The sequence below is a fragment of the Salvia hispanica genome, chromosome 6 (genome assembly GCF_029641045.1).
Source record: "Salvia hispanica isolate PSC_SH4W2 chromosome 6, Shi_PSC_v1, whole genome shotgun sequence".
Classification (NCBI taxonomy): Eukaryota; Viridiplantae; Streptophyta; class Magnoliopsida; order Lamiales; family Lamiaceae; genus Salvia; species Salvia hispanica.
Genome location: NC_142697.1, coordinates 11140770 through 11152681, shown reverse-complemented (window position 1 = coordinate 11152681; position 11912 = coordinate 11140770). Strand labels below are relative to the sequence as shown.

At 35.8% G+C, this 11912-nt stretch overlaps 2 pseudogenes; one reads left to right on the top strand and one right to left on the bottom strand.

Moving 5' to 3' along the window:
• The first annotated feature begins 1610 nt into the window (after positions 1–1610).
• Positions 1611–2800, top strand: LOC125206202 (transcription factor SRM1 pseudogene; annotated as a pseudogene).
• Positions 2801–2951: 151 nt separating this feature from the next.
• LOC148923223 (uncharacterized) lies at positions 2952–4361 on the bottom strand (annotated as a pseudogene).
• Between the last annotated feature and the right edge of the window lie 7551 nt (positions 4362–11912).

Sequence of the window (11912 nt, the reverse complement as noted above, 5' to 3'; positions counted from 1 at the left end):
GTTATTAAGAACGAGTCACCTAACTTATGCTCATGCGATGCAAACGTTGATTACTAACATTATGGTTGTCAATCCTAACACATAACTCCGAAAAGCTCCTAAGACCCTTGAATAGTCCTCACTCTCAATTAACAGTGTCGTTTTAAAGGAAGCTAATTGTAGTGTCTACTAAGTGGACCTAATTCGCTAGAACTCTCTCACAGTTATGAAGCAAATTATGTTGGATCAACACAGAATGTGTCACTCAGACATGAAGCGTCAATAATAACTTAGGGAAAAAACAAAGTAAAAACAAAACGGATATTAAATAGAAAACATAATTGCATAACCAATGTCGTTACTAACACATCCCTAGAATCTTATGAGTTTAGTTACACATGATGAGATAATCTAAACACATAGATCGAAGGGAAACAATTAGAACATAAAAGTAAAGCAAATAAAACCCGTAGGTTGAATCCTTGTCGTTCTTGATGTTCTTGGATCCTTCTTCAACTCCTTGCACAATGAAGTACTCTAACTTTTAATCTTTGAGAATTTATGTTGCAAAAAATAGCTCTAATTTGATGAAGCTTGAGGTCTTATTTATAGGGGAAAGTCATTCCTCATAATAGAAGGAAAAGATCTTCAAAATATGGTAAATCTTGGGCCCAAATCTAGGTCAATTCGGATTCACCGCTTTTCACGGCGGGCCGCCGCATATCCTCCGGCGGCCGCCGCGCGGTAGTCCAGAGTCTCTGCCTCTTCGGCGGCGGGCCGCCGCACGTCCTCCAGCGGTCGCCGGACGAGACTCCTTTTCAAGCTTTAATTTCCGAGGCGAGCTGCTACACTTCACTGGCCGCCAGGCGCCGGTCGCCGTCTGAACTCCTAATTTCCAGACTTTGCGTTTTGACTCCCTTTTTCGACTCAAATATGCATGTTTCTCACAGAACACGTCACAATACGAAAACGTATAAAATATGCAATTAATAGACATGTAACGTGATTTTGACATTAAAAATGGACCAAATAATGGCCTTAAAATAGTGCAAAATCTGAGCGTATCAATGATAAGGCCGGTATTTCGGTATTTTTCCCCAGCCCTATGAATATCTTATACTCCTTCCATCCACGAAAAATAGTCATAGTTTACCCATTTTTTCTTATTTTTTTCTCTTTTTATTTCCTACTTTTTCTATTTTTTTCCTCTCTTTTATTTTATGTCCTTTACAAATGGGACTAGGAGTGGGTCAGTACGGTATACCGTTTCAAAAAGTACGATATGAGAAAAGATACTGTACCATGCCGATTATTTTGGTATACCGCATTGCAGTATACCTTAAATTCAGTATATCAAAATATGGATATCATTACCTTACCGATATTTCAATATACCATACCGTACTTCGGTATACCGCTGTACCGCAATATGGTACAGTATACTGAAATACCAATATACCAAAATCATGTTTCATACATTAAATACTAAAATAACATTTTAACTATCTGATAATGTTCAAAACGATAAAATTCTTAACATTCAATATTAATACAACTTTCAGTCAATAAAATTCCAACATAAAAAAAATGCTAGTATTTGTTCAACTGGAAATTGCTGAAACCAATAAGTCATGTTTTACGAGAGAGAGGGTTGCAGAAGATTCTTTGAAGGCTACCATAGGGGTGTATTCGACTTGTTCAGCATGTGGTTCATGGAGGCATCCATTGCAGCTGTTGTTTAAGACTTAACAAAAGAATTCAGATCTGCAATATTTGGATTCAGAACAATGTCTCTGAAGTATTACTACAGAGTGGGATTTATTTTCAAGGATTTGTTGTGGTTAGCGGTTTTGGAATTGAATTTAGACAAGATGTCGGCTAGGAATCAAGTGGTTCCGTGTGGAGTAGGGAGCAAGATAAACAATTTGAGAATGCAGTAGATTCGTATGGCGAGGAATGTCCGGACAAATGGGAGGAAAATGCAGCGGAGGTGCCTTGGAAATCTGTGGGAGAGGTTAAACACCACTATGAACTTCTAGTTAATGATATAGAAGCAATCGAGTCGGACTTTGTAGAGATTCCATGTTATAATTCTTGGTCATATGGTTCAACTAGTCATGTCGGTGATGAAGCAGCAACCAAGAAGGGCGCCAATTTTAGAAATTCAAACAGTCACTCCAGCCACAGACGCAAGTATTCTATGTGGGAGAGATGTAAGGCGACTACTTGGACAAAGGACGAGCACAAGTCGTTTCTTATGGGGCTGGACAAATGCGTTAAGAGTGACTGAAAACCATTTCCCGTAATTTTGTGGGGACGAGGACACCTCTACAAATTTCCAGTCATGCTCAAAAGTTTTTAATCGCCTGAACTCCACAAACAAATAGAGGATGTGATCAAGCATCCACGACATCACCAATGTTAACAATGGCAATGGAGATGTTTAAGTGCCTCAAGTTCTGATCACAGGTCAACTAAATGGTTCGGCCGAAGGAGGTTCATCTGGAAACTCTAACAAATCATTTCATCAATCTCATGTTCCCGTTTCTGCCACTGGAGTTGTTAGCATGTATGGGTTGTGCCAACTATAGGACAACCAATCCGCGGGCCTCATGTTTCAACAGTCGGCACGCCAGTGAATCTCCCACCACTGCCACCAGTATATCTTCCACCACCACCATACTTGCCATATGGCGTTGGCGTTCCGGTTCATGTTCATTGTGGTGTTGGCACTCCAGTTCATGGCCCCGTGGTTCCTGGTGCTCAGATGAACATGGTTCCCATGTCTTACTTAGTGCAACAATTGTCTGAACATAGGTAATACCGACATATTGTGTTATGGTTTTGTGTGGCCTTTACAAGAATATTTATACATGAGCTTAAAAAATTATTTGACCTTTACAATATTTAAAAAAAAAATCAACATCAAAATAAAAAACAATTAGCTTCATTTCTTCAAACTCCATTCACGATCACCTTACAACCATGAGACTATAAACCTGCATTTGTTAAAACAAATTATCAATTCAAGATTATCAAATTAGATAGATACTCCCAAACATAAATACATAATTTACAAACATAAATACACAACATTCAATGCACTTGTCACGAATAAAAAATTATGCAGATTTGTCAATGGGAATGCCATGAACATCTCAATGAAATGCCATAACTTTGACACTTGATAGCCTTATATTTTCTAGTGCAATCTTAGTTTCAACATATTACTTGACTGAAGCTAAATTAGAAAACTTCAATTATGATCATTCAAGTTAACTCATACATGAGGTCTAATCTGTAAATGTGTTTCAACATATTAATGGATCAATCTGTCACACAAATTGTTCGTACAAGTTGTGATCAATCTCAGTTTCAGTTTCAGCATATTCAAGTTTTGTAAAATTCATGAACATTATCAACTTAAAGCAACACAACTCAAATCTGTACATCTCTACACCATTACTTGCACTTCTCAATCCATAATTTTAAATTAAAAATTGAACAAATACCTTGACAAAGCATTAGTGCTCGTGAATTGTGTAAGTGTTAGGCAAAGGATTAGCTCAAGTAGGAGATATTACTTGAGAAAAATCTTGGATCATGTTTGAATCTACAAAAAAAACACAAAAGGATAATTAACATTTATAAGTAAAGAAAGTTAATAATTGATAAAGAAACACTTACTCTTTGTTCGATTTCTTCAGTTTCACTATACAATTCAAGATCATCATCAGTAGGATCCTTATATAAATTGAAATCATCTGCTATAAGCCAATCATTAGTGCACACCAATGCCTCTACCATTTTTTGACTCAAACTCATTCTAAAAGGATCCACAACCCTTTACCCAAGCTAAAAGCAGACTCACTTGCAACCGTTGAGCTTGGAATCACAAAGATATCCTTCGCAATTAATGAAAGGATTGGAAGTAAGATATCCACCACTCCAAAAGATCGAGAGTAATAATAGACCTCTTCTAAATCTCATCGGCTAGGTACTTATCCACTTCATTAGATATCTGTTTCAGTTGGTCTTGTTCAACTTCCTCTTGCACTCCATTGTACAATTCATCAAAAAGATGCAAATCACCTTGGCTAATGTTGTCTCCATTATCTTCACATTCTAGAAACGGCCTCTAATTCAAGACGGTTTCATTCACTCCCTTATATTCTGCCAAAACTTACTAAGTCATCTTTAAAGCGAGCACACTACTCTTGAAGCTCTTGGTCTAGTTCAACATTTCTCAAGATCCCAACTCAATTTCCTCACACTAACTTAAAGCATTTGGAGCTTGTTCCTCGGATCCAAGACATTAGCAATAAAAATCATTGGATCATTTTACTCAAATCCCCCCAATATTTGTCACATTTCAACTTCATTGCTTTTGCAACCTCTAAAAGAGTTGCATCCGAATATCATTCCACTTTTTCTCAATCTCCATCTGTAGAGCAAACATTAAAAGTGAAATCAATTGGGACGTATGAGTTTTTGAAGCACTTAACTGTAATGTCATATTGATGCAGTTTTTATTAGCACTAAAAATACATGTATATATGGTAGATCTAGTATAGCTAAAGGTTAGTACTGGGTTGTCGAACACGGGGAATAATATCACAAGCTAGCTACCTTCTACTAAGCTTCTTTTACTATTTGGAAAACCAAAGAACTTTTAAAACTTTATAGAAAACAAGGAAACTGAAAACGGTAAACAACTAATTGCAACAAATACTAGAGATAGAAATACGAGAGATAAGAGAATTCCAGGGATGTGCGTTCACAGCTATGGTTATACAAGTTCCAACTACAATACCCTAGCAAAGTTTATACTTCGATAGAACGAGTCACACTAGTTATGCCCATGCGGTACAACCGTAGATTACTAACACTAGGGTTGTCAATCCTAGATTCGTAACTCCTAAAAGCTCCTAAGACCCTTGAAAAGTCCTCACTCTCAATTAACAGTGCCGGTTTAAGGGAAGCTAATTGTAGTGTCTATTAAGTGGATCTAACTCGCCAACCTCCTCTCACGATTATGTAGCAAGTTATATTAAATCTTCATCGAATGTGTCACTCAAACATGAAGTATTACGGAACAACTTAAGGAAGAAACGAAGTAAAAACAAAATAGATATTAAATAGAAAAAGGAATTGTATAACCAAAATCGTTACTAACGCATCCCTAGAATCCTATGAATTTAGTTACAAATGATAGAATAATCTAAAAACATAGAATGAAGGGAAAAAATGAACATAAGAACTAAAAGCAATAAAACCCAAAGGTAGAATACTCGTAGCCTTGATCTTCGCTTAATTCCGTCTCCAACCTCTTGCACAATGAAGAACTCTCTCAATTTTATGCTCTAGAATTATGAGGCAAAAAGATGGTAAAAGTAAGGTAAGGTATGAATGAAGAGGTTTGAGGGGGTATTTATAGGGAAGAAATCGAGTCCTATGGGAATAAGGAAAAAGGTGTCTAATTTTGGTAAAATCTGGAGAGAATATAGGTCAAATCGTGCGCCGCGTTTTCGCAGCGAGCCGCTGCACCTTGGTCAGCGGTCGCTGTGCGTTGTTCGTAGCTTCTGCCATTTTGGGTAGCGGTCGCTGCATGTGTTGTAGCGGTCGCTGCTAGCTCTCCAGCGGTCGCTAGGCGTCTTCACTTTTTCAGCACAACTTTCTCCGGAGCGAACCGCTATAGGTGTAGCGGTCGCTAGGTTCCAGCTGTCGCTACGCATGGAATATCAAGCATTTCATAGGTAGAATTCCACCTAGTTTCAAACACCATTCTATACTGTAATGCAATATCAAGCATTTCATAGGTAGAATTCCACCTAGTTTTTACATCCATAGGTACCGTTGACGTATTAGGAAACTTAGCTAATACAACAAACTCTCTAAATTTGTTCAATCTAGAAGGGAAAGAATGAAGAAACATAATTGCATGCCTTATAGACTTAATTGAAGATTTCAACTCTTTTAAACCATCTTTAACAATCAAGTTAAGTATATGGCAAGCACATCTTAAATGTAAATACTTTCCACCATACATCAAAGTTTTATCAATTTTCATTCTCCTTTTCAAATATTCAATCGCACTATCATTAGAAGATGCATTATCAACTACGATTGAAAATACTTTCTCTATTCTCCACTCTCTCAAACAAATCTCAATCATCTTTCCAATTTCTTCCCCTACATGGCTTGTGATTTTAGTGAAGTTAATTATTCTGTTATGCAACTTACAATCATTGTATAAAAAATGAGTTGTGACAAACATATAATTTATGTTCTGAATAGATATATGAAGAGAATCATATTGTGACTAGACTCGTGTGTGAATACTTCCAACTAGCTAGGAGGGTACTACCTAGATGTGTCGTTGGGTCTTTGTCTATCTTCCTTATAAAAAAAAACCTCAACTACTTCTACTAGCTAGTATAGTGAAATACATGATCGATCCCACAAAGATGGATGTAGGCGTTATACATTTGTGATGACATTCTGGAAGGATTGTTTTGTTACCACGCTTTCGGGTTGAGTTTTAACCAGGCGTAAAGTAAAATGTGACCTATATCTATCCAGACCAATAAGTAACTAGATGCTTCATGTTGCGGGAAGTGTACGTGAGTGTGAACGTTGTACTGCTAGTGTGCATGTGAAAAGTGGGAACTTTTTAAAAATGGATAGACAAAAGTAAAAAGAATAACAGACAGTGTTGGCTAGCGAACTACCTAAATTTGCAGAAAGCTGAAAAGGTGGAAGGATAAAAAGCATAAATCAACAAAGTGGTCCCAACTTAGATTGTGACATTGTCTTCTTCACCAAGCAACAAAAATGATCAGAAAATCAAAACTCCATTGATGAATGCTTGGAATCAAACTCAACAACTCAGATCTAACACGAAATTAAGTCACGAAATTCAGATCTAGCCCGGAAATTTAACTGCAACAACTAAATCAGTCAGAAAGCAACAGATACCTAACTGACTAACATGCAAAGTGGTAGAATTGTAACAGATGTCAGATCCATGCATCTTTAGAAGAAATGAACAATTGAAACTTGGAGAAACACTAGATCTAACTTAACTAGGAAGATCTGAGCACATAAGAAACAGAAATCAACGTAAACTACTAGATCTATTTGACTAGGCGGAAAGAAATCACAAGTAAGCTAGAATTCGAGACAAACCAAAAGAAATTCATTGCATTCACGGTATTCAAGCCAAAAGATGTTTCAAACAAGAGTTAAACTAAGAGCAGCGTTGAATGCAAGGTAAAACAAATGTAAAAACTTAAGAAATCATAAGCCAAAACATGTAAAAGATTGTTTGGTTCTTCGGAGCGATGAAACTGATAATCCTTCTAACACTAAGGCAACAACTGGCTGTGACGGACGGCAACTCCCCTTCGGCAGGCGGCCGAAGGTTCGAAGTGAATTCCGGACTAAAGAGCGAGCTATGAGAGTGGATGGAGCTAGTCTCTACGTGTCCAAGTCTCTTCCTTCTTCATTTGATCTTCTATTTATAGGGTGACTTGCTTAGGGTTTCTCTTCTGAAATGACATCGCTGCCCTTCCCCATAGTTGATCGTTTCCTAGTAATCATTTCCCTCTTCTACTCAAGCTCTGTGGCATGCATCTTGGTCAGTATTGCACTCTTCTAGCGTCCTTTTCACTTGAATCTTCTTCGACATCTTCCTGGCTGATTTGAACCTTAACCTACACACTTCAGCAACGGTCTTGTACATAATATTCGTTAAAGCACATCATTTTGACCAGTAACTAAGGCCTAGAACACGACTTATTAATGTCCATGTATCAGTAGTAATACTCACTCTTTGTCCATTAAGAACACTTTGAATTTTTCTCTTTTGATCTAAAAATAGAGCATAAACCATACCGACAACTTTCTTTCAGGCACATGTACAAGAGAAACAAATCCCTTCCCTTTAACAACTCGAAATGATACTCCATCGGCGATAACATATTCAGTGACCTTCAGTTTACACTTTTTCTGACTACAAGTGTGAGGAACGATGCGACTTCCTTGTCCTATAGTCTCTTTCGTCAATACCTTTTGACATTTCTCACAATTACTCACATCATACAGTGGACTTAACTTGCACCTATTGACTAAATTATTTTTCAACCCACTAATACTCCAACGAAGTGCTTGAATTTCAATTTTGTGTGTATCTTGCCGCCACTCGTATCTGTTGTCTCTTTTTGGCAATGCTCCCCATATGGGCGTTTGTTTCTTTTTGTAGGAGCTAGGGGAGGTTTTTCTGCTCCCAATATGGGCTTTTATTTCTTTCAGTAGGAGTTATGGGAGGTTTTTCTGCACCTTCTCCTGGTCTTTTTTTACTAGAACCATCATCATTTGTTGGGGTATTTGGTGATTCTGAAATAGGCGTACTTGGGAGCGTAGGAGAAGATTCAAGATCCGTCCTAAAACGACAAAATAGTTTAATATTAGTACTACTCATATATTATTATGATTAAATTTTACTAATTTTGTCTTTGTTTTTTATTCTATACTTAAATTGTATGCATAATGCATCGCATGAGTGGATACTGGTTAACAAACTAGTCTATAATCTATAATCTATAATGCCATAGTTTTTTGCTCTCTCACTTTGGCGCCGGAGCGGATCTGCTCATTCAAATAATACACCATTTTATAATAAAATTTCTTCCAATCATATGTTAAAATATTAGAAACCATCTTGAAATAATAGTAAACATCTATAAGGTTTAGTTTCTATAACAAAAAGCTTATGTCAAGAGTCTTTAAAGAGTGCAGCTACCTTTGTGACCAAGGGTAAAACAAATACCTTCAAGTTAACGGCCTTTATATGTTTAAATCAAGAGTTAATAGTGTATCTCTTGGTACTAAAGCTGATTATATTATCAATCAGTCACAGAAATTAAATTAGTTTGCAAATAGAGCCAAAAATCAATCTCAAACTCAAAGTAGCTAAAAGATTTTAGGGGGAATTAGTGATGCAAATTGATCTATAAATACCAATTGCAATGATACAAATTCATCTTCACCTCTTTCTACCATCTTACTATTAATTTTGAAAATTCTGATAATTTTTTAACATTTCAGGGGTAAATAAAAGATCAAAAGAAGAAGAAAGAAGATCTGAAGCAATATAAAAGTGAGAAGAGAGTGAAGAAATATGAAACTGGATGTCGTCCCTGCAATGTAAGGGTGTCTCCAATGGCGGAAGACCCGGTAGGACGTCGCCAGCGTCCTACCCGACGTCCGCCGTAGTGAAGGGGAAGGGCGCCCACGCCCGTCCCATGTGCCTGTCCCATGTCCTCGCCCCTCAGCCCGACGTCCTACCTGACGTCCGCCACTGTGGCGTGGGTAGGACGTCCCACCGAAAATTATTTAAAAAAAAAAAAAACTCTATAAATACGGCTCGTGTCGAAATTTTAATTCCGTAAATTTTAATTGTGAATTTATTAATTTTATTGCGAGAAGTCCTAGTGGGAAGTCCTAGTGCAATGTGAAGTCCCAGTGAAATGGGAAGTCCTAGTGATGACGTGGCATGAATTTTGTGTGGGAAGTCCTAGTGGAAGTTCTAGTGGGAAGGGCGTCACCGGAGACACCTAAGTGCATAGTTGAGTTTATAAATTTGAACGTGGAGATCTGAAGAATATGAAGAATATAAGTGCATAGTTCAATTTATAACATTTCACATATCTTGAATTTTACTAAAAAATTTCACCTCTTACTTGCAGTGGGATTGGTTTGCCTCATTCTTATGAATTAAATGGACAATGTGATTTTTGGTTGTTGTTCTGAGATTTGAAGGATCACTAAATTTGTGGTGTTTGGTTAACTGGCTTAACCTTCCTTTGCTCATCGTCATCGTGGTTTTCTTTATTGCAAGGAAGAGAGAGCTTGAAGAAGGAGGCGGTACACAGAGTTGGCCTGAAGGTTTAGATTATATGTGTATTTATTGAGCCTTTATGTGTATTTTTAATTTTGATTTTATGGGCCAAATACCTTCTCCAAGTCTAACCCTTCCAAATTTTGCATTTGATTTTATGTTTTACTTCTTGATTTTCCTTTAACATCTTCTTTTTAACAAAAAGTAGAACCAAATTCACTTAGAGAAAAGTTTAGATTTAACATGCAATGTGAGAATGCAAATATGCGATAATCATAACAATCTTCTCTACACATGTATGAATCTATAGTACAAAAGCCAATTAGGATAAACGAGTTTTTAACAAATCCCCAAAATTCTCCTCACCTTCAATCATTCAACCTAGGTGAGAAACTGTCATAACATAACTCATCAATTCATATTTATAAGGTGATAAGAGACAAAGTAAAAACTAATTCTTACCTTTATTAAGAAATCTTTTTGAAAAATAATGTGAGATTCCTAAGCTTATTTTATATTTAAATTTAAAATTTAAATTAGAAATATAATAGTTAATTTAATTTAAGTATATAAAAAAATATTTACTATCGACATTATTTTCATAAATACTACAATATATTTTTATTAATTTAGTTAAACAATGATCTAAATCATTAAGAAAATATATAATATCAAAAATTATGTAGAGAAAAATATAAAGATGCATATCTAAACAGCTTTGAAACTAAACAATAAATAATTCTTAAATAATCCATCCCAGAAAATTTATAAAAGTTAAGAATTGCCAAAAAAAACGAACTAAATTCATCCTAATAATTTTTTCAGAAATATCTCTTTTGCATTCTCGTCATGAAGAGTGAAAAAGTAATCTAATAAATCTGGATCTCGAACAAGTTTCATTGCAGCTGTTTGTCTATCATAAGATGATAAGCCTTCAATCTCTTCCGATTTCTGATAAAGCTTATGACGATTGTCTTGTTTCTCTTTGTCACCTGCGTTAAAACTTTCAATAAGCCTAAAATGCATCGATGCAATGAGTCATGGCTAGCTTGTTTTCATGTAGTAAGTAGTTCTCACCCCTTCCCATTTGCTCAAATTGCAACAACACCTGATTCTTTAAATTTGTTACAGAACTTTGGATATAAATGTTTAGAGAAATAAAGGTCCTAACATGCAGCCTATGGCTGTATAGCTAAGTGCTAATAAATAGATTTCCAGCTCTACACATTAGAATCCAAAATTACTTAATTCTGGCTTTATGACTTTGTATCTATGGGATTATACATTGGAAAGTATGATCAGGTCATATCAAAATAAATTCCAGTTTATTCTGCCTAATATAATCAAATAACAAGGCAGGTGATTGTCTTTGCCAAACTTATTTTCTACACATTTATTTAATTGAAAGTTAATGTTACATCTTTCTAGTTATTGTCAACATGCTACCATAAGCCAAAATATGGTTTTAACATAACAAGTATCAAAATAGGTAGCCTTCTTTTTCTGCATTGCATCATCAAATAGGATGCATAACGAACCAACTTTTTGATGTTTTCATTTACTATTCAACTTGCCACATTGATATCATGCACAAATGATTCGTACATCATTGCAATAAATAGATGTATCATATATCTCAAACCAATTACAGTAATTTGTGGACACCCAAACAAACAGGTCAAAAAAAAAAAAAAAAAAAAAAAAAAAAACTAAAACTAGAGGAAAGCTCCAACAAAATTATCAAATAAAAGGACTTTTTATTTGAGCACGCCTAAAACACACACAAGTACAGATAAAGTAGCAGAATAAGTAGATGAAAAAAATAAAAGAAGAAAAGAATAATCATTTTTTTCATGTGGAGCTAAAATCAAAGAAGAGATTTTCAGTACAAATTATACCTAAAATGGAGATGGAAAACTGGATGATTCCAAAATTGTTAGATGCACCCACCTACACATACAAAATCATTGATCATTATTCACTTACTATTACTTTGCAACACATCAAAGAGAGAAAATCAATCCAATTGCGA